Here is a 22923-nt window from a genome sequence, read left to right as displayed (position 1 = left end):
TGAAAGAGTGTTTAGGGCTCTAAAGCTAAGGTCAGAAGGTCAGCCTCAAAGAAAGAAGTTTCTAGTCTGAGTCACTGAAGCCTGTCTGCTTTGGGCAAAAGGAATATTTATTTATTTATTTATTTATGAATGATTTTATTTATTTATGAATGATTTTATTTATTTGTCAGAGAGAGAGTGCACACAAGCGAGCACATGCAGGGGAGTGGCAGGCAGAGGGAGAAGCAGGCTCCTTGCCGAGCAAGGAGCCCGTTGTGGGACTTGATCTCGAGATGCTGAGATCATGACCTGAGCCGAAGGCAGACTCTTAACCAACTGAGCCACCCAGGTGTCTCAGGCAAAAGGAATTTTTGGTCTATAAAATTTTTAGTCTGTATTTTTAGTTATCTAGTGACTACATCGAAGTTTGAGGTAAAAGCCTAGGCTGGTAAAGTGTTTCTTTGAATCGGTTCTTTAGGCATATAATTCCCTCAGGATCTATGGGCTAGGGGTGGTGGGAAGGGGGACGCTGGCTGTTGCAGGTGGTGGGTCAAGAATTCTAGGATTTATAATCCTGATGGTGTATGGTTTGTCCTCAAGGACAAAACTAATGTCTCGTAGCTGTACTTAAAATTAGTTTCTTTTTTTTTGTATGTATTTTTCTTCATTAGTTTTTCATCTTGAAATAATCAGTTATGAAGAAAAAAGCTCACTATAAAGATTTCAGACCTTCTAGAATCAAAGTAAATAAACTCCTCCCTGCACAGCCTTCTCATCTATAGTGTAGTACTTTGATTTGTATACTTAATTAGCCTTTTGATAATATGCAAACATATTTATAATAGATATGCAGGCATATTTTAGAGATTTTTATTGAATTATAGCATATATACAAAAGAGTGTACTGCTTGATGAATTAGCACAAACTGGATGTTCTGTGGAATGTGCTAGAATGTTCTTTGTGACATTGGTGATGGTTACAAGTGTTTATTCAGTGTGTGGTAATTCATAGAGCATGAATGGCTAGAAGTGGACATTAGGGGGCGCTTCAGGAGTTCTGGAATTTTCTGTGACCTGGGTGATTTATTAAATGGGTTTGTTTGGTTTGTGATAATTCATAGAGTGTTAAATGGCTGAAATTGGCATTAGGGGGTGCTTCAAAAGTTCTGAATGTTCTATGCTGACCTTTATGCTGGGTTTATTCAGTTTGTGATAATTCATAGGGGTGAATGGCCAAAGTAGGCATTAGGGAGTACTTTAGGAGTTCTGGAATGTTCTATGTTGACCTGGGTGATGGTTTATGGGTTCATTTTTAGCAACTGTATATTACTCCCTTGTACAAACATTCCATAATTTATTTAACGAATCCTTACTTGATGGTCATTTAGGCTCTTTATAATTTATTAGTATACATAAGTAGTAATATACATTTATTTTTGCTTCTGTAAGTATTTCTGCAGGAGAGATTTTTAGAAGTGATAAATTGTTGGGTCAAAGGGTATGTGCACTTTACTCATTATTTTCCTTTTGAAAAGGTAATACAAGTTAAGTGTAAAAAATTCAAGTAGTAAAAAGGGCATATAGAAAAAAGTCCGTCTTCCTTTTACTCTTGACCCCCAGTTCCATAAGGTCCTTCCTCAGACACATCCAGTGTTACCAGTTTCCGGTGGTTTTTTTTCCCAGAGACAGTCTGTGCATTGCATATGCATTTACATATTTTATAGGAGCTGCTTAAAACCACACCTCCACCCCCCCCAAGATTGTACCAATTTATAATTTCTCCTATAAGGTATGAGAGTTCCCATTACCCACTAGAGATGATTTAAGGGTTCTAAAAAGATTTGAGTAAAGAAACGGATTTTATTCATTTATTTATTCATTTATTGGAAATAAAGTCACATATTTCAAAATTCCATAGGTACAGAAGAGTAGACAGTGAAATGTGTCCCTCCCATTTTCATGGGAGCCACCCTAGTTAATCTTCCTCCAGACGGTCGTATTTTCAGTTTCCTGTGTTTCCTTACAGAGAGTTATGCAAACAAATGCATCAGTATTTTCATTTTCCCAAAGTTTCACACAGACGATATCATTGTATGAGCTATGACTGTGTGTTCTCCCCTTCTCCCCACCACTCCCAAAGCTTAGTGCCTTATAACCATAGTTGTTCATTTTTTCTCATGAGTTTATGGGCAAGCTGGGAGGCGATCAGTGGGTCTAGAATGGTCTCACAGAGACACAGAGGTGTTTGCCTATGTAATCACAATTTTATTAGCACACCCAAGAAACTTAACATCGATAAGATAGTTTTATTTAATTCATAGTCCATATTCACATTTCTCAAATTGCCCCAATAATCTCCTATAGAGCTTTTCTTTTTTTTTTTTTTTTGAATTTATTTATATATTTGAGAGAGAGAGAGAGAGAGCACAAGCAGGGTGAGCTGCAGAGGGAGAGGGAGAAGCAGACACCCTTGCTGAGCAAAGAGCCTGATCCCGGGCTTGATCCCAGGACTCTGGGATCATGACCTGAGGCAAAGGCAGATGCCCAACCTATTGAGCCACCCAAGTGCTGCCGCAGAGCTTTTTTCTTTTTTGAATAGAGCATCCAAAATTCAGGATCAAAGGTCATGCAAATTTATCTACTTGTCCTATCTCTTTAGTTTTCTTTTTTGATTTTTAAAGATTTTGAATTTTTTTTTGAAGTAATCTCTATACCCAACGTAGGGCTCAAACTCACAGCCCCGAGATCAAGAGTCCACATGCTGTACTGCCTGAGCCAGCCAGACACCCCTTTAGTTTTCTTTTTTTACAGAACAGTCCCCTACTTTTTCCATCTTTCATGAAGTATTTATTTTGAAAAGCCTGGGCCCAATATTTTACATAATGTCTTGTAATTTGGATTTTTTAGATTGTTTCCTTTCCTTATGATTAGATTCAGTGAATCATTAAACATTTTTGGCAAGAATACCGTGTAGGTGATTCCCGTTGTATCATATCGGGAGGTAGGTGACATCAGTTGTCCCATTGGTGATGCCAAGTTTGATCACTTGGTGAAAGTAGTGTTCTCCAGATTCTTCCACTGGAAAGTTACTCTTTACCCTTTGTACTTAATGAATTGACAGTAAAAACTAGGTGTGACTCTGTATGTGTCCTATTCCCCAAATACTTTCACCGGATAGTTTTAGCACTCATTAGCGATGCTTATCTGAATCAGTTGTTTTTATTTTTTATTAATTTTTTTAAAAGATTTACTTATTTGGCAGATCACAAGTAGGCAGAGAGGCAGGCAGAGAGAGAGGAAGGGAAGCAGGCTCCCTGCTGAGAAGAGAGCCCGATGCGGGACTCGATCCCAGGACCCTGAGATCATGACCTGAGCCGAAGGCAGAGGCTTTAACCCACTGAGCCACCCAGGCGTCCTCCTGAATCAGTTTTTAATGGTGGCTGCAAAATGATGTTTTCCTAATTCTGTCATTTATTAGCTACCATTCTGTTAAAGAAAGCTGCCCCCTTTCTTTTTGCATATCACTTCAAATTGCTTTGTTAAATTATTATTCAGTGTGTTATAACTTGTTACCATTATTGTACTGGTGCATGAACAGACAGGTCAATGGAATAAAGCAGAAAGTCCAGAAGTAAACCCAGGTATAAATGAAAATTTAATATATAATAAATTTTAAATATTATATAATAATATATAATAAATATAAAATATTATATATTGTTATATTCTTATATATAAATAAATATATAATTATTTTAAATATATGATAATAAGCAAATCACTGGGGCAAAGATACTGTACACTGGAGTAAACTTCAAATGGATCTAAGTGTAAAAAATAAAGCCATGCAAGTGCTTGAAGAAAACCCGGGTATGGGGAAAGGCTTTCTGCATTTGACTCCAAATCCAGATGTAATAAAAAAAGATGGAAAATGACAACTGCATAAAAATGAAAGTAACTTTTGCACGGCAAGAAACATAAGCAAAGTCAAAAGCAAGATGACAAAGCTTGGAGAAAAATACTTCTACCATATCCTACATGAAAGGCTAATATCCCCAATACATAAAAAGCTCTTGAATTCCACAGGAGGGTCCAAGGCTGAAAATACCGAAAGGAAAATGTGTAGAAACATGAATTCACAAATCACAGAATAAACAAATGATCTTTAAACATGTGAAAAGATACTCCATTTCACACATATTAGGGAGAGATGCACATACGATTTTGAGAATATGCAGTCAACTTGACCGTGTGGCGCCTTTGGGGAGAGGGCTGAATAGTTGAATGAATGAACTGCTTGGGTCCTGCCACTTCATAGTTGAATGAATGACTGGGTGAGTCAAGTGGAGGCAACATCCACAGTTCCTTTAGTTCCCTCTCCCCAGTCTCTTTTTTGGGTGCCTATGTGAATTTTATTGCAAAATCTCTCTCCTAATTTTTCTCCCCGAGTTCCAACTCTCACCCATTTTTTACCTAAAGTAGAAGGTTAGGCAAGGCCCATCAGCATAAAATAAAAAATAAGTAGAAGTGCGAGTTTTAAAGGGGAATTAGGGACCAACAATGAAAAGTGCTGGAAAAAGTCCTGCTTGCTTATCTTTCTAGAATTATTTTCTCACGCATCCAAACAAGAAAACTGAGGACTAGTTTATTGCTAAGAAGATTTTTACATTTGTTTGATCTCATTGCTGAAATCGCCTCCTACGGTTTTGTTGTAAACCCACAGTATTTGAGCTTTCCTTTTGTGAGTTCACTTGGGAACTCTAACAACCATAGCTCCGGGTCTTCAAGCAAATGCATCCCAGGCACCCCAAAATAAATACATCAATAAACATTTGCTCTGTAGCACAACTGTAAGTATGTTTTTCTATTACACTTAATTTTTTAACGCATAGAATACGGCTTTCTTCAAATGTTGATTTTTACCTCAGACTTTGAATGAGTCACTTGATTTTTTTTCAAGCCCAGAAAAACAGGCTTTCCTCCAGACAGTCATTGTACAAGGAGCCTCTTGGTAGTCGATCCTGTTTTCCCTAATATTATAATTAGAGATTGATCCAATAAATGCGACTTGGACATTTTGCTCAGTTGAAAGGTCCTGTAGAAAAAAAAATCACTTGTATTAGAACAGAGCAGTTTGAGTGTGCTATAGATCTCTTTGTGTGTATTTAGGAATTTTGAGAGCCTTTATAAATAAGCACACTGCTTAGTAAAACAGCGCTCTGCGGGCTTGTTTTGTTTTAAGGCTTTGATGAATGTGAATACAGATTGGGACAAGGAAGCATTGGAGGTAAAAATTGGGGTAGTGATAACTTCCTATAAAAGTGCTATATGGTCGTTGGAGAATACATAAAAAGCACTGGAAAATAGAACATTCTAAAGTGAAAATAAAAAGTCACCCTAAATACACCAGGTAGACATAGCTCTGTGTTCGTGGGTTTTCTCTGCGTAATTGAGTTCAGGCTCTAGTTACAATACTTTAGTCTCTGAAAAGGCTTAAACTTTGTGAGTATTTTTTTAAAAGAAACAGTCTTCCAGGGTATTTAGGTTTTGTGGGTTTACACACTACTGCGATGAATGATTGAGAATCTTTGTCTAGAAATCAATTCACAGAAGTCCTGTGTCAGTTACCTGCAGATGTCAGTGTGGATCTGAGTGTGGTTCAACAGTTTGTTCCAGGATATGGTGGACAGTTGAAGTCCAGTTGTGAACCAATTGCTTATTACACAAGCACCAGTTTAGTTTGGATGAGAAAATGAGCTGCAAGCAAGGGCTTAAGTTGCTGAAATTTCTTTTTGCAAAATCTTCATAAGCATGGCTGCATTCTCTCATGGAAGATTATAGCCTCTTGTTCTGCCCCTGATTGCCTGACCAGGCTTTCTTAAATTTGTTACAGTGCTAGAGGAGTTGAGGTAGTTGGGCGAATGAATGAAATTTAACTTCAACTTGCACGGCAAGTCTGAGGGATATATTACGAGCTGTGTTGGTTATACTGCTGTTACTGTATATTTAAACACAAAGTTTAAAACCAGTAATTCCAACTCTCAGTATCATCTTTGCTATTCCTTCCTACTCCCTTCTTTTCTACATGATTCCACGCTCCTCCAGCTTCACAGCATAAAAAATCAGAGTGTTTATTAGTCAAGGAAATTGTCAGGGAGACTTGCAATGGCTCATCGTGGCAAAGCCCTGTTCTTTCTTGGGCCATGACACAAATCTACCATCTGTTTCATAAGCCAGCGAGCTTCCTCTCAGCTACAATTTGCTATACATATTGGTACATAAATTGTTGGTAGCTTATGTTTACCTAGCAACAGAATATGTTTGGCAGAAGGCTGTGGGAAAGGAGGCTTTCCTTTTTCTTTCTTTCTTTCTTTTTTTTTTTTTAAAAAAGCAGTTTCTTCATCTATAAATTTTCTTCAAGTGCAAGAAAAGCAGATATACTGGCCCAAACAATCTGCCTTTTATATAATTTTAACCCAAATTATCTAGTAAATGCTCACTTTAGAGATTACTTTTGCCACTTTGATTACCTTGTATATAACTGAATGCCCACTTTTAAATTTGTTTTTCTTTTATAAGCAAACTTCGTACACATCACTGTGAAAAACCGTCTTTGACCTTGTAGCTGTCAAAGATCACAGAGTTTTGGGACTATCCATATCCGTCTGGTGTAAATTTCTTTGGTTTCCGTGGGTCCTTAGCATCACTCGTGGATTTGGGGTGTTGAATTTACATTTCAGGAACACTGGTCAGGAGACAGGGCAAGGCGGATACTGTATGGCATCACTTATGTGTGGAATCTGAAAAAAAAAAGTCAAACTCATAGAAACAGAGTAGAATGGCGGTTGCCAGGGGCTGGAGGGTGGGGGAAGTGGGAAGATGTTGGTCGAAGGGTACAAACTTCCAGTCATAAGATGAATAGATTCTGAGGATCTAATATACAGTATGGTGACTATAGTTAATAATACTGTGTTGGGTACTTGAAATTTGCGGAGAGAGTCGATCTTAAGCATTTTTACCAAAAAAAAAAAAAAAAAAAAAAAAGTAACCTGAAAAACAATCTGAGGGGTTTGAAGGGGCGGGAGGTGGGAGGTTGGGGTACCAGGTGGTGGGTATTAGAGAGGGCACAGATTGCATGAGCACTGGGTGTGGTGTAAAAACAATGAATACTGTTATGCTGAAAATCAATAAATTTAATTTTTTTAAAAAGTAGGTAAGGTAATGGATACGCTTATTAACTTGATTGTATACACAGAGCAAATGTATATTTGTATATTTGTGTATTGTATACATATAGCAAATCGTCATGTTGTACACTTTAAATGCATTGCCATTTTATTTGTTAGCTATAGTTGGCCCTTGAACAACATGGGAGTTAGGAACACTGACCCCCTACTCCCGTGCAGTCAAAAATCCTTGTGTAACTTTTGACAGGGGCGCTTGGGTGGTTCAGTCAGTTGAGTGCCCGGCTCTTGGTTTCCGTTCAGGTCTTGATCTCAGGGTTGTGAGATCCAGCCCCGGCTTGGGCTCCACACTCAGTGGAGAGTCTCCTTCTCTCCTACTGCCTTCTGCCCCTCCCCCCACTTCATGCACATGCACTCTCTAAATAAATAAATAAATCTTTAAAAAATATCCATGTATAACTTTTGATTCCCCAAAACTCAAAGACTAACAGCCTACTGTTAACCAGAAGCCTTACTGATAACATAAAGTCAATGAACACGTATTTTGTACACTGTGTGTCTTATATGCTGTATTCTTACAATGAAGTAAGCTAGTGAAAACAAAACGTTATTAAGAAAATCATAAGGAGGGGCGCCTGGGTGGCTCAGTGTGTTAAAGCCTCTGCCTTTGGCTCAGGTCATGGTCCCAGGGTCCTGGGATCAAGCCCTGCATAGGGCTCTCTACTCGGCGGGGAGCCTGCTTTACCCCCCTTCTCTCTCTGCCTGCCTCCCTGCCTACTTGTGATCTCTGTCTGTCAAATAAATTAAAAAAAAAAAAAAGGAAAATCATAAGAAAGGGGTGCTTGGGTGGCTCAATCGTTAAGTGTCTGTCTCCAGCTCAGGTCATGATCCCAAGGTCTGGGATCGAGCCCCTGCATCAGACTCCCAGCTCAGGAGGGAGCCTGCTTCTCTCTCTCCTCCCTCCCTGCTTGCATGCTCTCTCTCTGTCAAAATAAGTGAATAAAATATTTTTAAAAATAAAATGTATTTTAAAAAATCATAAGGAAGAGAAAATACATTTACAGTACTGTACGGTAAAAAAAAAAATCCACATATAAGTAGAGGCACAGAGTTCAAATCCAGTGGTTCAAGGGTCAACTGTATATACCTCAATAAGGCTGAGTTGTGGGGGCTGGAGAGGAACATTGGTCAGGATGTAGTTGTCCCTAAGTGTGACCAACTCCAGCACCATGCCCTGTGTGGTCTATTATTTTAATCTTCCTTTAGCTGAATGAGCTGTAGATTTCTACCTGCTTGCTTTCTTAGCTTTCTGATCAACAGAGCAATGTGTCTGCTGGAAGAAGGAAAAAAAAAAACCAAAAGCCAAAGGGAGAAAACAAGTTCTGACATCCCTTCATGTTAATTATAGATATCATATGCTGTTAAAGGTTAGAGTGCACTTTATGCATTCCTTTCCAGAAGGGATGGAGGTGTTGTCCTGTCTGTTTCCTTGACTTCAGGCTTGCCGCATTGTGTTACCTTAGCACGAGTGCCTGCTTTTCCGTTTTGATCTACAACTATTGTGTAGTTCACTATGTAGTGGCAGTGTGGAGTGTACTAATAATGCGTCCCCGCCCTCCAAAAGGAGGGAGAAGAAATCCAAAAGAAAAAGAACTGTGCCTTCTTGAGACTTTGAAACTAGCCAGAAGAAAGATTACAGCAGGATTACTATATAGGCAAAATTCCTTTGGCCAGAGCCATCCCATGTCTTTGTTTCTGCCCCTTCAGTCCCTGACTCTTCATGCCAGGCATGTAGGTGAGAAATTAGCATCTTGAGCCATGAGATTGAATCCCGTTTTCATAGAGCAGCTAGTTAAAGGTGAGCAACGGGAGACGAGCTTGTTAGAGGAGGGCTGGCAGAAAGAATGGAGGACGGGGCTTTGGGGACAGGAGGGAGGCATAGCAAAGACCCTGGAGTGGATGATCAAGGAGGGAAGCTCATGGTTTCATCTGACCAGCACCTCAGCAGTGGTGCTGTGCCAGGGACCCGAGGTGGGAGGAACAGGTTAGAGAGAAGACATTTTAAGAGGGTGATGACTGACCAAAAAAATGGTGGAGACATTTAGAGTCTGCTAGCTACAAGGGTAGGATGGTCATTTGTAAGGTCGTTGTCACCATTGAGGCTAGGTAATGAACCGGAGGATCCTACTGATCATTGCTATCCCATAGAACTTTCTGCAGTGATGGAAATGTTCTGTATCTTTGCTGCCCCATACAGTGGCCACTAGCCACGAGTGGCTGCTGAGCACTTGAAATGTGGCTGAGGCAATAGCAAAGTTGACTTTTAAATTTTATTTAATTTTAATTCGTTTACATTCAAATAGCCACATGTTCTAGTACACATGTCCTAGCCTAGCCAGATAGGACAGTGCAAGTGTAGAGGGAGAGGAGAAATGTGGAAGGAGGAAGGTGGGAATGGATGAACTAACTCTAAAGCAGAGAGGGAGGGATAACTTCGAGAGTCTTGAGGAAAAAAGAGTCTTCATCTGAAGTGGGAGATCTCTCACACCTCCAGTCACTAAAAGAGTTCAGACCCTCAGCTTCAGGTTCATTCAGCAACCTTTGACAAGCTCATCTATTAAGAATGGGGAGTTGGGAGGTAGAGGCCTTGGGGGCCTGAGGAGAAAGACTGGAATGTTCATAGGGTAAGGTGTTGTAAGGACCAACGTGACCATGGTGGAGCCAGGCTGCTGTTGACAGCATGGATTTGTGCGGGGCCAAGTCTAAGGGGCTTGATAGGGGCCAAATTTGCACCAGGCTAAATGTGCGCAAGTCCATATAAGGTTTTTCTTGGACTAAGACGTCAACTAAAAGGATCTGGAAAAGATTATTACGCAGTTTAAGCTTAGAAAGTTATGTTTAAGTGTATCTTAGTAGTTCTATTACTCTACCTTAAAAGTTTCCTGGTAAATTTCAGTGTTGGTTTCTTTCTCCCCTGGTGAATTTGAGCCTGGACAGTATAAAATGTGTTTGAAAGAATCTCACCAGACAGGTTGGGCCCCTTCTGCCTAGGGGGTGTTTGATTAGGGTAAATCTGCCAGATTCTGTCCCTTGTTCTCCTCTTAAATACTTTTGGGGGTAGCTAACCCATCTCTGGTATAGGAGTGGTGGTGACAGGAGGCTCCACTATAGCTATAAAAATTACAGCACTGTAAAAACTCATAGCTACTTAACTAACACACTTTCCAGATTCCTTGGGTGGCAGTAGCGGGAGATGCTTATTGCAATATAGATTCTGTTTGTGGGAAAGGAGAATTAAAAGAATGAGCAGAGAAGAATGGAAACTGACCAGCTAGGGTTTTTCTGTATGTCAACAATATCAAAAGAATTACGAACTAAAGAGAGGGTTGTTTTTTTTTTTTTTTTTTTTAAGTCTAGGTATAGACAGCAGTTTAAAATCTTGCTGTTTTTAAAGATTTATTTTATTTTATTTATTTATTTTTTTTATTTTTAAAGATTTTATTTATTTATTTGACAGACAGAGATCACAAGTAGGCAGAGAGGCAGGCAGAGAGAGGAAAGGAAGCAGGCTCCCTGCTGAAGGCAGAGGCTTAACCCACTGAGCCACCCAGGTGGCCTTAAAGATTTAAAAAAAAAAATTATGTAATCTCTACACCCAGTGTGGGGCTTGAATTTACAACGCCAAGATCAAGAGTTGCATGCTCCACCAACTGAGCCAGCCAGGTGCCCCAAATCTTGTTGTTGTTGTTGTTGTTGTTGTTTTTAAATAGAAATATCTTACCAAGCCCCAAATTTTAACTTCAGAAAAAAGTGCATGTTTTGGCTAAGTAGTCAGTCCTATGGATATTTCTGTGTAATTGATTTTTGTCTTTGATTCTTATCTTTACTATGGTCTAACACTCTTGGAAGACACTAGTTTATGTCAAAAGCCCATGACAAATAACCCTGATTAGAACTCTTTCTCTCACATTAAGGTATAATATGAGCACAGCATGTCTTATTTAAAATGTTCCATTGGCCAGAAAAGGGCAATACAATTACTCTGTTCTTTAGAACAGAGTAAGCCAGGGCTTTTAAGGGAAATAAAGATTTTGGATCCTCAACTTGCCAATATCAGATCTAGGTAATTGTCAGTTACTTAATCCATTGAGAAAGGTGATCTGCCTTTCTCAAGACATTCCCCCTATGTAAGCCCTGATACCAGAGTATTTTAACCTGCCTAAGTAGCCTTAATCTCTATAACCAAGTAAAATTTCCAAAGATGAGGGTATAACTGTGGAAAATAGAATCTGACATACCTTTAAGATATAATAGGAGTAACTCAGAAATTGTCAAATGTTAATCTACTCATTTTAGGCATTTGTTAAATATCTTCCAGGGACTCCTAACATTAGTGGTGAGGTGGGGAGAGGATAGAGCTTCAAAGGCAGTAGGAGTTATGGTCTCATCTCCAGGGATCTTGTGCTCTAGTTGGGTTAACTGATCTGGAGCTTCTAAAGCAATGAGCGAACAATTCGGTACCAAGTTATATAGTAAGGACCAGAAGATTGACTAGAATCTATCCCCTTAAAGATAAAATATCTTTATATCTTATAAAGATATCTCTGTATAAAGATATATACATATATATATATGTATATGTATATACATATATATATATGTATATATCTTTATACAGAGATATCTTTATAAGATATAAAGATAAAAGATAAAGATAAACGTGATAGCTTGGAAAGAACTGGGACTCCCCTGTCAAAGGCCAGTTTTGTCATGAATTGACTGTATCATCTTGTTCTGGAACTCTCTAGGCCCTCAGCTGGTTTTTCTCCAAGATAGAGCTGCTGCAAGGTGCTAAGCTGGCTTCCGTGGAGTGCTTCTTACGAGAAGGATTTTGTAGGTGACAACTTGCCTGGGGCTGGAGGCCATACTGGGTAATTCCATAAAGTCATGGATAAGTCCTAAAGTCCCACTCTGAGGTGGGGCAAATTCTATGCTTTTGTGGTAGTACACGGGAAAGTGCTTGGAAAAGTGTAAAGAGGTAGAAAATGGGACGCTTGTGTCTTCATCCTTGTGAATGCTCCTGGTGGGTTCCCAGGGGCTGATGGTCTTCCCTTCTCTGCTAAATAGCTTCTTCCCTCCTGCAGCACATTTCCTGACTGCAGACTCTCAGAATGTCTCTTAAAAATTAATAAGCTAAGTGATCAGCAGAGAATTTCCTAAGGAGGTCCCTACTATTTCCCCACTCCCACAGACATTTATTTTTTCTTCCCTGGCAGAGTGCAACCTTCACTACAGGCCACTGAACAACATAATGTCTTCTTTTAAAATCATTAAGCTGAGTAACCAGGCGGCTCGAAATATAGCGGGGTATTTCCCAGGGAGGTCAGGTCACCGGTCTTCCCAGCTTCTTCCACGTTTCTTTATCTTCCCTTCCCCAGTAGAATGCAAGGTGAGGTGCCCGCCACCTGGCAGACACTTTTTTGGCCTCCTGGAGAGACCAATGTTAGCCACAGGAAGCCAGCAACTGCACAGGACCCTCTGGGTGCAGGCTGGCAATGGGTTAATGAGGTTTCATTTAACTCTAGGTGGTCAGCGGTGTTCCACCCCACCTCTCCCAGAGTATGTCATTGTCCCGATTGAAAAGGCCTAAGGGCAGTGCTTAGAAATGAGTTTAAGCGGTTATACATCAACTAAGGATAAAGTCCTCCGTGTGCGTCTGTGGTCTGCTCTATACCATTCCTTTTGACTCAGCCTGTACTACATTGGATTGTTTATCATTTTTCCACAGCACATGCCGTGTATCCCTTCCTAAAACCTGGGTAGTAGCCCCTTGAACGTTGAGCACAGTGTTCTGTATACAATATTCACTTGAGGTGAAAACAGATTCCAAGTAACGTAGAAAATATGATCTTTTGAGGTATTTAGAGTCCAAAAGAAATTCTACTGATACTAATCCAAGAAACTTGGAAGTCTACACTTTCACCTCAAATCACGCAGATGGGTTTAACAGCCCACCACGTCTCTCTAATGTTACTGTATGGTTACCTCTGGCAGTCGGTGCTGGGATCTAGGAGTGGAGTTTGGGCATTGCTTAGCTTTGCCAATGACTATGATAGATCATCTATAATATATGATACGTGACATAGCCAGCCAACTCACTCCAAGAGTGAGTTATTGACTTTCTGGACAGAAAAGGTGTTGGGTCAAGTCCAAAAACAGCACTGAATTTTCCTACTCTGCGAGCAGCGAGGAAAATGAAGGCCAAGGTGACCACAATCCTATCTAGCCTCTACATCTGCATTTACCAAGATGTTTTTAAAGTCCTTGATGGTAACTCCAGAGAGGCAGTAAAAATGGCCCCAAACCAGAGAGAGGTAAAGGGTGCCTTTCCATCTCTTGGGACCATTAGGCAGCCAGCCAGCTTGGCCCGCTGAGGGAGAACAAAGCAACCTGCCCTGGGGAGACCAGGCAGAGGTCAGGCAAGCAAACGAAACCGTTCTGCAAGAGGGGTGGGAGTTCTGACAAATTCAAACCGGGTCAAGGAGAAGGCCGATGATGGGAGTTTGTGGCCCAGGCCTGCGGCTGTGTACCTTCCAGGACAGGGGCTCACGCCGAGCTCTGCAAGTAGTCTGGCCTCGTCCGTGTCAGCGTAGGGAGTCTTTGGCCTTGGCTTGGATGGATGGTAGTTTCACAGGCTGATTCATTTTATTTTTAAATTTTTAAAAAAGATTTTATTTATTTACTTGGCAGAGAGAGCACAAGCAGGGGGAGCAGCTGGCTGAGGGAGAAGTAGGGAGCCTGATGCGGGACTCGGTCCCAAGGCCCCATGGACCATGACCGGAGCCGAAGGCAGATGCTTAACCAACTAAGCCACCCAGGCGTCCCTGGGCTGATTCATTTTAAATTAAACATATACAGTAGAGAGGTGAGGAGGGAAACTGATTTTAGGGCCTCCTACCTCCCTCTGGTGTTTTTTAACCCAGCACCTTCAAACAAAGGGAAAGCCATGTTAGCTTCCTTCTGGGAAAGGAAGGAACCAGGCTCACTGTGGCTTGGGTCGTGCTTGCTACTGAGGCATTAATCAGGGCCCTGACAAACCTGGAAAGGGCTGGTTTCCTCTTCATGTATAGAATCATAAAGGGGGCACAACATTCAAACAAAAGGCCAAGGAAACCTCTCCCAGAGATCCTATCAACTGTCATTATGGACCAAGCAGTCTGGCCAGAAGGGAAAGCCCATTTTAGAAAAGGACCCTGTTTTTCCAGGCAGTGACATTCCTGTTACTCCGGATATGACTATAGTTCCAAAGAGGTCACTGCGGTAGACCTTAACTTCGGCTAGCTTTCAGGGAGTGGCCAGTTACTGGTGGTAGGGTTATTTTTCATTATCTCTAGCATTAGGGAGCACGGATATCCTATGCTTAAGATGGTGGCCATTGCGGGTCGATATCCTATTATCAATTTTTAACATCATTGTTTAACACAAGTGGAGTTTGGGGGATTGCTTCCAGCTTCACTGGGCAGAGCCTCATTAGTCTAAACCAGTCTCGCTAAGTCCGTGCCCCGGATGTCTCAGGTCTACCTGGCTACGAGGATTTCTGTGGGAATGGGCACGTGACCCAGTTCGTATCAACGAGAGAGGAAGGAACATTTGCCGTGGGCTTCTGAGGAGAGTTTCCTTGGTGCTAAGAGGTCACTCTCCCTCTAAGCTGCTGTCATGGGTGGGTGTGAGGTCTGAAAGTGCTGTGGGGTCTCACTTGAGCTGGAGGACAGAGGCAACTCAGGGAGGAGAGTGGCCGGGGCCAGGGGGTCGGGGGAGGAGCTGCGGCCACAGCAATCACACTTCGCTCTGGACTTCCAGCCCTGGGAGCCAAAACCTTTCTCATTCTGGGGCGCAGATGTGACAAGAGAGGCTGGCTGGTCGCTGAGACAGGAACTCCCAGATCATCCATGGAGATGCTGGGGGACTGATACACACCAGCTAGACTCAGAGGAGACTAACTCAGAAGACCCATTTGTTCATTGACAATGGAAGGTTGGCTTTTCTGTTGCCTGGAGTACTTGTGTCCCCTAACTTCCTTGTCCAGTATTAAGGTACCCGGGAAACCAAGTTAGTAGTAACTATAGGCACAATGGCTAACAACAACAACAATAAACAGTCTGATTTGCCTAAAGTGATGTAGTAAATGGCAGAGCACAGGATTTAGATTCTAATCTAAGTCCAAAACCCAAACTCTCTCTCTCTCTCTCTTTTTTTAAAGATTTTATTTGTTTGACAGAGAGAGTACAAGTAGGGGGAGAAGCAGGCTCCTCGCTGAGTGGAGAGCCCGATGCAGGTCTCGATCCCAGGACCCTGAGATCATGACCTGAGCCAAAGGCAGAGGCTTAACTGATTGAGCCACCCAGGCATCCCAATAGCAAACTTCTACTGAGCTTGTGCTGTGTGGCAGATTCTGTGCTAAGCACTCCACACGTATCACCCAATTGATTCCTCATCAGAATTCAGTGTGGGGAGATATTATTATGATTATTCCTATTTGAGGAAACTGAGGCTCGGAGAAGTGAGGTAAGTCCCCAAGGCCACATGGATCACAGGGTCCCCTGGGCAGACTCTGAAGGAACCACTGCTTTTTAAGGACTCATAACCAAGGGAGGAGGGAAGAGTAGCACCTAGGTGGTCTCCTCTATTTTGATCCAAAATCCACCTTTGTGATGGTCCAAAGAACTTAGGTCTGCTTCTGTAAATAGTGCCACACGTGTACCAACAACTTCTTCCCATCTAGGTCTTCTTATGCAGTATTCACATTCAGTTACCAAAGACTTTTCTCACTACCACATCAAGATGACCGATTTCACATCAGTTAGCCTTTCAAATTGATGCCTTGTGGTTGAGAGTTTAGAAGCCATTCCCAGCCCCTTGTTGATTTGGAACCAGTTGTCTTCATAGCACCAACTCTGGACACTTTTTGCACTCATGTCAGTTTCAGTGTGTGCCATTGGCTGGCCCTGAACCCCTGCAGCCCAGGTGTCTACCTTATTTGTATCCTGTGGACCCCTCCTTACTATCTGTGGCATTCTTGTGGTGTTAAATTGCCCGTTCTCACCTGGACCCTACCTCTTTGCACTGAAGTATGCTTCTTTTGGTTCTCTGTGCCTCTACTTTCCCACTTAATCATTTGGATTTTTCCATGTTTGGAAGTTCTCTCTCCCAACAAAATGGCAAACAAACTTCTTGCAGGCATCGCCCGTGTTGTCTGCTTTCTACATGTTCCCCACAGCACCAAGCAGAATGTTGAGCATGTAGTAAGCATTCAGTAAATGCTGATGGAATTGAATTATGAACTATTGTCTCATGTTCAGCCTTCCCTCAGGGGCTTTTGGTTAGAACATTTGGCTGGAATGCCATACAGACAAAACTGAATTAGGAAAAAATCACGGGATATAGGTTACAGTCAAGGCTCAGAATTTCACATTACCTAATTTTTTTTATTAAAAATATTTTGGAGCCCAGTGTGGGGCTTAAACTCATGACTGTGAGATCAAGACCTGAACTGAGATCAAGGGTTGGATGCTTAACTGACTGAGCCACCTGAGTGCCCCTAGAATCTTTTTTTTAATCCCTGTATAGTTAACCTACAGTGTTAGATTTTGGTTTTGACTTCTTTTCAAATCAGTTACTTATTATTTGGTCTCATAAGCATTGCCTTTTGTTTCATGTCTTCTGGGTGGGCGTTTTCTTCTTTTAGCTCCCTAAGATCTCATTTTCTCCTCTCACATACTGGAGTGAAGTTTTTCTTCTTGCTGAAGAGGTCACTGTTGTGGCCATCCCATAGTGGCCTAGTATGGAACATGTGGCATTCACTTCTGTCTTCACTTTTCTTTGTTCTCTCTTTCTCTTGTTTTCTTTGCATTAACAGCTGCATGGAAATGGCAGCAGCTCGAAGGTGACAACAGAAACAGAGGGCCTGGCGCTAGCCATCCTTGGAGCTCACACTTGAAAAGGCGAGACACAAAGCTTCCACACGGAACAAACCACACACATTTGAGGATTCCAGTGCAGGAGGGAACTTAGGTCATCCATTTAAAAAAAAAAAAAAAGATTTATTTATTTTGAGAGAGAGAGAGAGAGAAAGCAGGGGGAGGGACAGAGGGAGAGGGAGAATCTTTTTATTTTATAAAGATTTTATTTATTTGACAGACAGAGATCACAAGTAGGCAGAGAGGCAGGCAGAGAGAGAGGGGGAAGGAGGCTCCCCGCTGAGCAGAGAGCCTGATGTGGGGCTCGATCCCAGGACCCTGGGATCATGACCTGAGCCAAAGGCAGAGGCTTAACCCACTGAGCCACCCAGGTGCCCTGGGAGAGGGAGAATCTTAAGCAGATTCCCTGCTGAGTGTGGATCCCAATGAAGGGCTTGATCTCACGACCCTGAGACCATGACCTGAGCTGAAATCAAGACTGAGCTGCCCAGGCTCCCTGAGAAGTCATCAGTTAAGCCTGATTTGGCACTTTAAAGAAGTTAGCACCAAAACCACTGCCAAAACTTTGCTTATCCCTACTACCATGGACTCCAAAACCCCTCTCGGAATTGGAGGAAGACGACTATTGTCTTTACTTCATTCCGCATGCCCCAGACCATGGGGCCACAGTCTTGGGTTCTCGGTGCTTGGGCAGGGCTCATGGGGCAGAGGCTGCTCCATCATGGAGGAAACAGGAGGCCTGTCTGCCACCTTCAGTCACAAGGTCTCCTTGAACTGGAGTTTGATAGCTGGATTTAGGCAGCAGTGGCCCCCTTTAAGCAGACATGCCTGAGAGCTGACTTCCAAGAGGATGGAAAAAGGCCCTTCCCCAGTGCCCCATCCCCTGCCCCATGCCTCTCTGCACCTGGGACTGTTTGAAATCCCCACCCTGCCAGCTTTGTTCCTCACTAATCCCTGCTGAGGGGATTTGGGCCTACTCTCCACAGTCCCTTCCATCTGCACTTGGCTTTTGTCTTGAGTCCATAGTCCTGGCAAGGACTGACTTCTTCAAAGCCAGTGCGAGGGGAGTGCACGTTCAGAATCCTCTGCCTGGGGTTGGAGAGAGTGGAAAATGGAAAACATGCTCATTTTAGAGACATCTTATTCTTTTGGAAAAAAATCTGCAACCTCTGGCTGGTTTATCAAGGGTACACTGCCAAGCGTGTTTTCTGTTTGTTTTTCGAGACAGAGGAAACCATCTTTAAATGTCGCTGGTAAAAATGCAGGAACCCTCTGCCATGCTCCTCCCACACACTGCAAAATTATCTCGTGAGGTGGAGTGATGGTTTGCCTGCTGCTTCTTGTTGATCACAAAAGGTTTACAGCGGATCCACTCTGAGCAACAGTAAGGTCTTGGTCACTATATCATTACCCAGAACCTCTAGACAGTTGCTTTCCTGGAGATCTGTTATCGCTTAACTCTCATGCTGCCAACTTCAAAGAGGGAAATATGAAAATGGACGTTTTGCTGCTTGCTTCTGACCTCCTGTCTTCCAAAGTTCCCTTCACCATGCTGCAGTGGAAGGAAAGACGAGGGGTGTACATTCATTTGGGGCATACTTTTTGATTTGGTGGAACCTCAGGAAGCCAGCCTGTCTTTACTCAAAATGGTGGGCAGCTGGAAATTGGGTTATCAAATCATGGATTGTTTTAAACAAATGTTTTATTGAAGTATACTATACACGTAAGAAAGTACACAGATGGTTAGTGTAAGACTTGATGAATTTTTACAAAATGAACTTATCCACATAATCAGTACCCAATTCAAGAAAGAGAGCGCCTATCTTGTATGAGTTTCCTAGAGCTGCGGTAACAAATCACCCCAAATGCAATGGCTTACAACAACAGAAATGTTTCTCTCCCAGCTCTAGAAGCCAGGGGTCTGAAATCAAGATGGCAGCAGGGCCCTGCTCCTTCTGGGGGCTCTAGGGAAGTGTTCTTCTTCACCTCCTCCACCTCTGGCAATTCCAGACCTTCCCTGGTTCAAGGCCATGTCACTATGAATCTCTGCCTCTGTCTTCACAGGACCTTCTTCTTATCCCTCTGTGTGTCTCCTCTTCCATCTCTCACAAGGATACTGGTCCCTGAGGGCTCACCCAGATAATCTGGGATGATCTCATCTCAAGATCCTTCATTTGATTACATCTGCAAAGACCCCTCTTCTTCCCCCAAAGAATTTCACATTCACAAGTTCTGGAATGTGGGTATGTCTTTTGGGGGCCACGGTACAACTTGCCACACCTCTCATCTCTCCCAACCACTGCCTGTCAAGGCTAACCACAATCCTGACCTCTCCCAGCATTGACTAGCTTGGCCTGCATTTGAACTTCACATAAATGAAATCATACAAGTGCGCTCTTTTGTATCTGGCTTCTCTTGCTCAATGTCACCCATGTGAGATTTATATACATGTGTGCTTATAGCTGTAGACCATTCATTCTCATTGCCAGATGGCATTCCATCTGATGACTTCGTCACAGTCTAGACATTCTACGTTTGATGGAACTTTGAGTTACTATCAGTGTGGGCTATTAGGAATATTTCTGTACCTGTGTCTTGGAGTATGTAGGCATGCATTTCTGTTGAGTATACCAGGAGCAGAATTAGTCCTAGGTTGTATGCTTATGTTCAGCTGTGGTGGATGGTGTCAAGGAGTTACAACATTTTTAAAGCTGGGTCGAGTTTTTGAGATCAAGACCAGACACCTTACTTAAATAAAACCCAAATAATCCCAAATCCACCCAAGTCCAAGTTCACTCTTTCCCACAGATCCAGACCTTCTGAATTGGGCAGATAGTAATTTTCCAGCTTGTCATTCTGGCTTAGTCCCCCATCCAGGTGCTGGGCCGGAGTCACACCACACTGCCTTTGTCAGATCACACAAATGAAAGAGAGCTCAGTGGCCCCAGTCATGGGGGAGGCAAGAAGCAAACCACTTGTGTGGGCAGAGGACTGATGTGTGCCTAGTAAATAATCTTACATGTGCAACTTTCCTTCCAAGAAGTGTACATCGCAGCAGAGTCCCATCTTTTGGACTCTGAGCGATGGGGAAAGCTGAAGGCAGCTCAAAGTTCAAAAAAGCAATTTAACAAGGTGGCTCCCACCACCCCCCACTCCCACCCCGCTGTGTTATTTTTTAAAAGGCATTTAGTGTAATGAAGCCATTGCCTCATAAAGTCGTTTCACCAGGAACTTCAGTTTCCCCAGGAAGAGATGAAAATAAACTGAATGTTTCATGTCACTGTTCCCACGATTCTTAAAAAATCATGTTTGTCTTTAACAGCTTGATACGAAACATCTCTCATCGATAAAGTATTGTTTTACTTCAGGATAACAAGGCAACAGAATCTAGAATGACAGTTTTATGCACATTTTAGACACGAATCCTCCGTATAGATAGATTACAGGCATGTTTGACTCCAACCGTATTTTCCCATATAATTATTTTGTTTGAATCTCCTAATTATTCCATTCTGCTGAATACCAGCTGTCCGGTGAAGGGACAATTGTGTCTAAACAAATCAACAGGTTTTGCATCATTGTCTAAATATGAGGGAGAAATAGCCCCCAAACTATACTCTGGCAGTTGGGTGGAAATTAACAGAGATCTAAATCCCACGTTGGGAATGCCTCATCTCTAGCTCCCCTGGAAGCTAACTTTCATAACTTGTGGAGCCCAAAGCAAAGCCAAATGAATTTTGGAAAGGTCAGTGGGAAAGGGATTAGGGTGGGACTTTCCCAGAGAACGTTTGAGCCTTTGCTCCATGAGCTATCTGGTCACCCCGGGTGGTTTGTACTTCTCAGGGATAGTGGAGGAGAAGACAAAAGCCATTCTCTCTTGGTACCTAGGTTCTGGGAGCAGGGGCAGGGGTGGGTGAACACCTGGCATTTGCCTGGTTGGCTTGGAAACAGCCATCTTTTCCTGGGAATCCCCACGAACAGTGTGGTTATGTCAGGAATCGTGGATGGGTGCATTTGTGGGAAGAAAATTGCTGAGAATTGCCTGCCTTGTGTCTCGTCATCAGGAGAACCGCTGATGGCTTCCAAATAGTCACATACCATGTGCTGGGAAAGCACTTCTCTCTGAAGCCAGCTTCAGGCACCCCAGAGCTCCAGTGCTTCTAGAAGCTAAGGGCCTGCAGATGTTGCCGTTAGCACTCTACCTTCCAACAATAATTGACCTTTCCCTTTTCTTATTTTCTTTTTTCTCACCCCTCTCTGTCTTGCTGTCACTACTTGCACCCCCCTCAGCTTAAATTTTCCCTTCATATTTTTTATATGTTTATTTCTTCCCGCAAAGATGTGGCCAAGAAGCCCCGATGGCTCTCAGGGTTAGAAAGGAAGTCCAGTCCACTGGTCTGAGGCTAGCCAGCAGTTCTGAGAAGTCAGTAAGTCCCCAGAGATTCTTTTCCTCCTTCTATGATTGTATCAGCCTCCCTCTCCTTTCCTTGTTTATGTTATTGAGTTGTCTCTTTATACATGCTCACTCCCAAATCAGTTCATTCAAAGACTGTAAGCGTCTGCCTTCAGCTAATGAACTAATTTGATTTGAAGCCCAATCAAAGGGGACCAGATGAAGGAGTAGGGTAGACTGTCCCCCCTCCTCCCCACCCTGCCTTGTTTCCCAGAGACCCAACTGGCTTCTTCGGGGGCCTAGGTATGATTAGAGATGCCCTATCCTCTCCCTACGCCAGTCCCAGTCAGGGAGAAGGGTAGAGGAGCTCACCGTTATACTGTTGGGAATTGGCGGTGCTCCCAGTCAGGTCGCAGGGCCCATTAGTGCGCACACACTTCCCGGACTCTCCCCTGGCCCCCACCCACAAGCCCAGCAAGCTAATCACAAGGAAAGTGTGTGTGTGTGTGTGTGTGTGTGTGTGTGTGTGTGTGTGACTGTCAGGAGTGAACAGGCGGGTGGCTTGCTTCAGAGTTAGCCTGCAGCATCTCTTTCTCTAGCTGCCATCCTGTATTGGACACAGCAGCCACCCAGTTAACATCCCAGCTCGGCCTGGGCTTATGAATGGAGGGACGGGAGATCCCCAAGCAAGTAAGCAGCTGTCCCTTTGGTTAATTATTGGGATCCACAAGCCCATCCCCATTGCCAGGGCTCCAGTGTCGAGATGATGAAATAGGTGATTAAGGGACTTGGAGGCCAGTCCACACTGCAGCTTTGTCTAGTGTTCCAACGACAAGTGTTATTAGTCCACTAATCATAACATTGCCTGCAGTGGAATTTCCTTGGGAAGGAATGGGGCAGAGCCTCCATGCCAGAGGGCCGCACTGCATGAAAATACTAACACATCACAATTGGCTGTTCTGTGGGAAGGCGATTCCAACATCCGATTCAGGAAATAGGTCACCAGGCTTCTAGATGCGCTGTTATTTTGATTTACTTCCTTAGAGTCTCACAGTTTTTCTGCACTTCTCTCTGGGTAGGAATCAAACTCCTCTGAGTTGCTGGCTTCTGGGCTGCCATGCGGGGCAGGATATAAGCAGGTTCTGGAAACAGGGCCATGGGTTTCCAGTGGCCAGGTCTGCAGGGCCACCTGCTTCCAGGGATCTGATGGGATGCCCCTCGGGTTGCTCACCCTCACCTTGACCCCTTTCCGTGGGATCTCCTGGAGGTCTGAGACCATGGCTTGTAGGAGCCTGCAGCTGTGCCTGCCAGGCAACACATGTTCAGGGAGAGGGTAAAGAGGTACAAATGAGCTGGAGGGCGCCAGAGCCTTCTCGGTAATGAGCGTAGC

The 22923-nt window shown here is 43.0% G+C and overlaps 1 protein-coding gene across 1 annotated transcript in view; it reads left to right on the top strand.

The window, feature by feature from the left end:
* The window catches only part of PLAC1 (placenta enriched 1), a 178881-nt gene that overhangs the window by 738 nt on the left and 155220 nt on the right, over nucleotides 1-22923 (top strand). The window lies entirely within an intron of this gene.

Source organism: Mustela lutreola, chromosome X (genome assembly GCF_030435805.1).
Source record: "Mustela lutreola isolate mMusLut2 chromosome X, mMusLut2.pri, whole genome shotgun sequence".
Taxonomy (NCBI): domain Eukaryota; kingdom Metazoa; phylum Chordata; class Mammalia; order Carnivora; family Mustelidae; genus Mustela; species Mustela lutreola.
The sequence above is the reverse complement of the archived record's forward strand: the minus strand, read 5'-3'. Positions and strand labels throughout refer to the sequence as shown.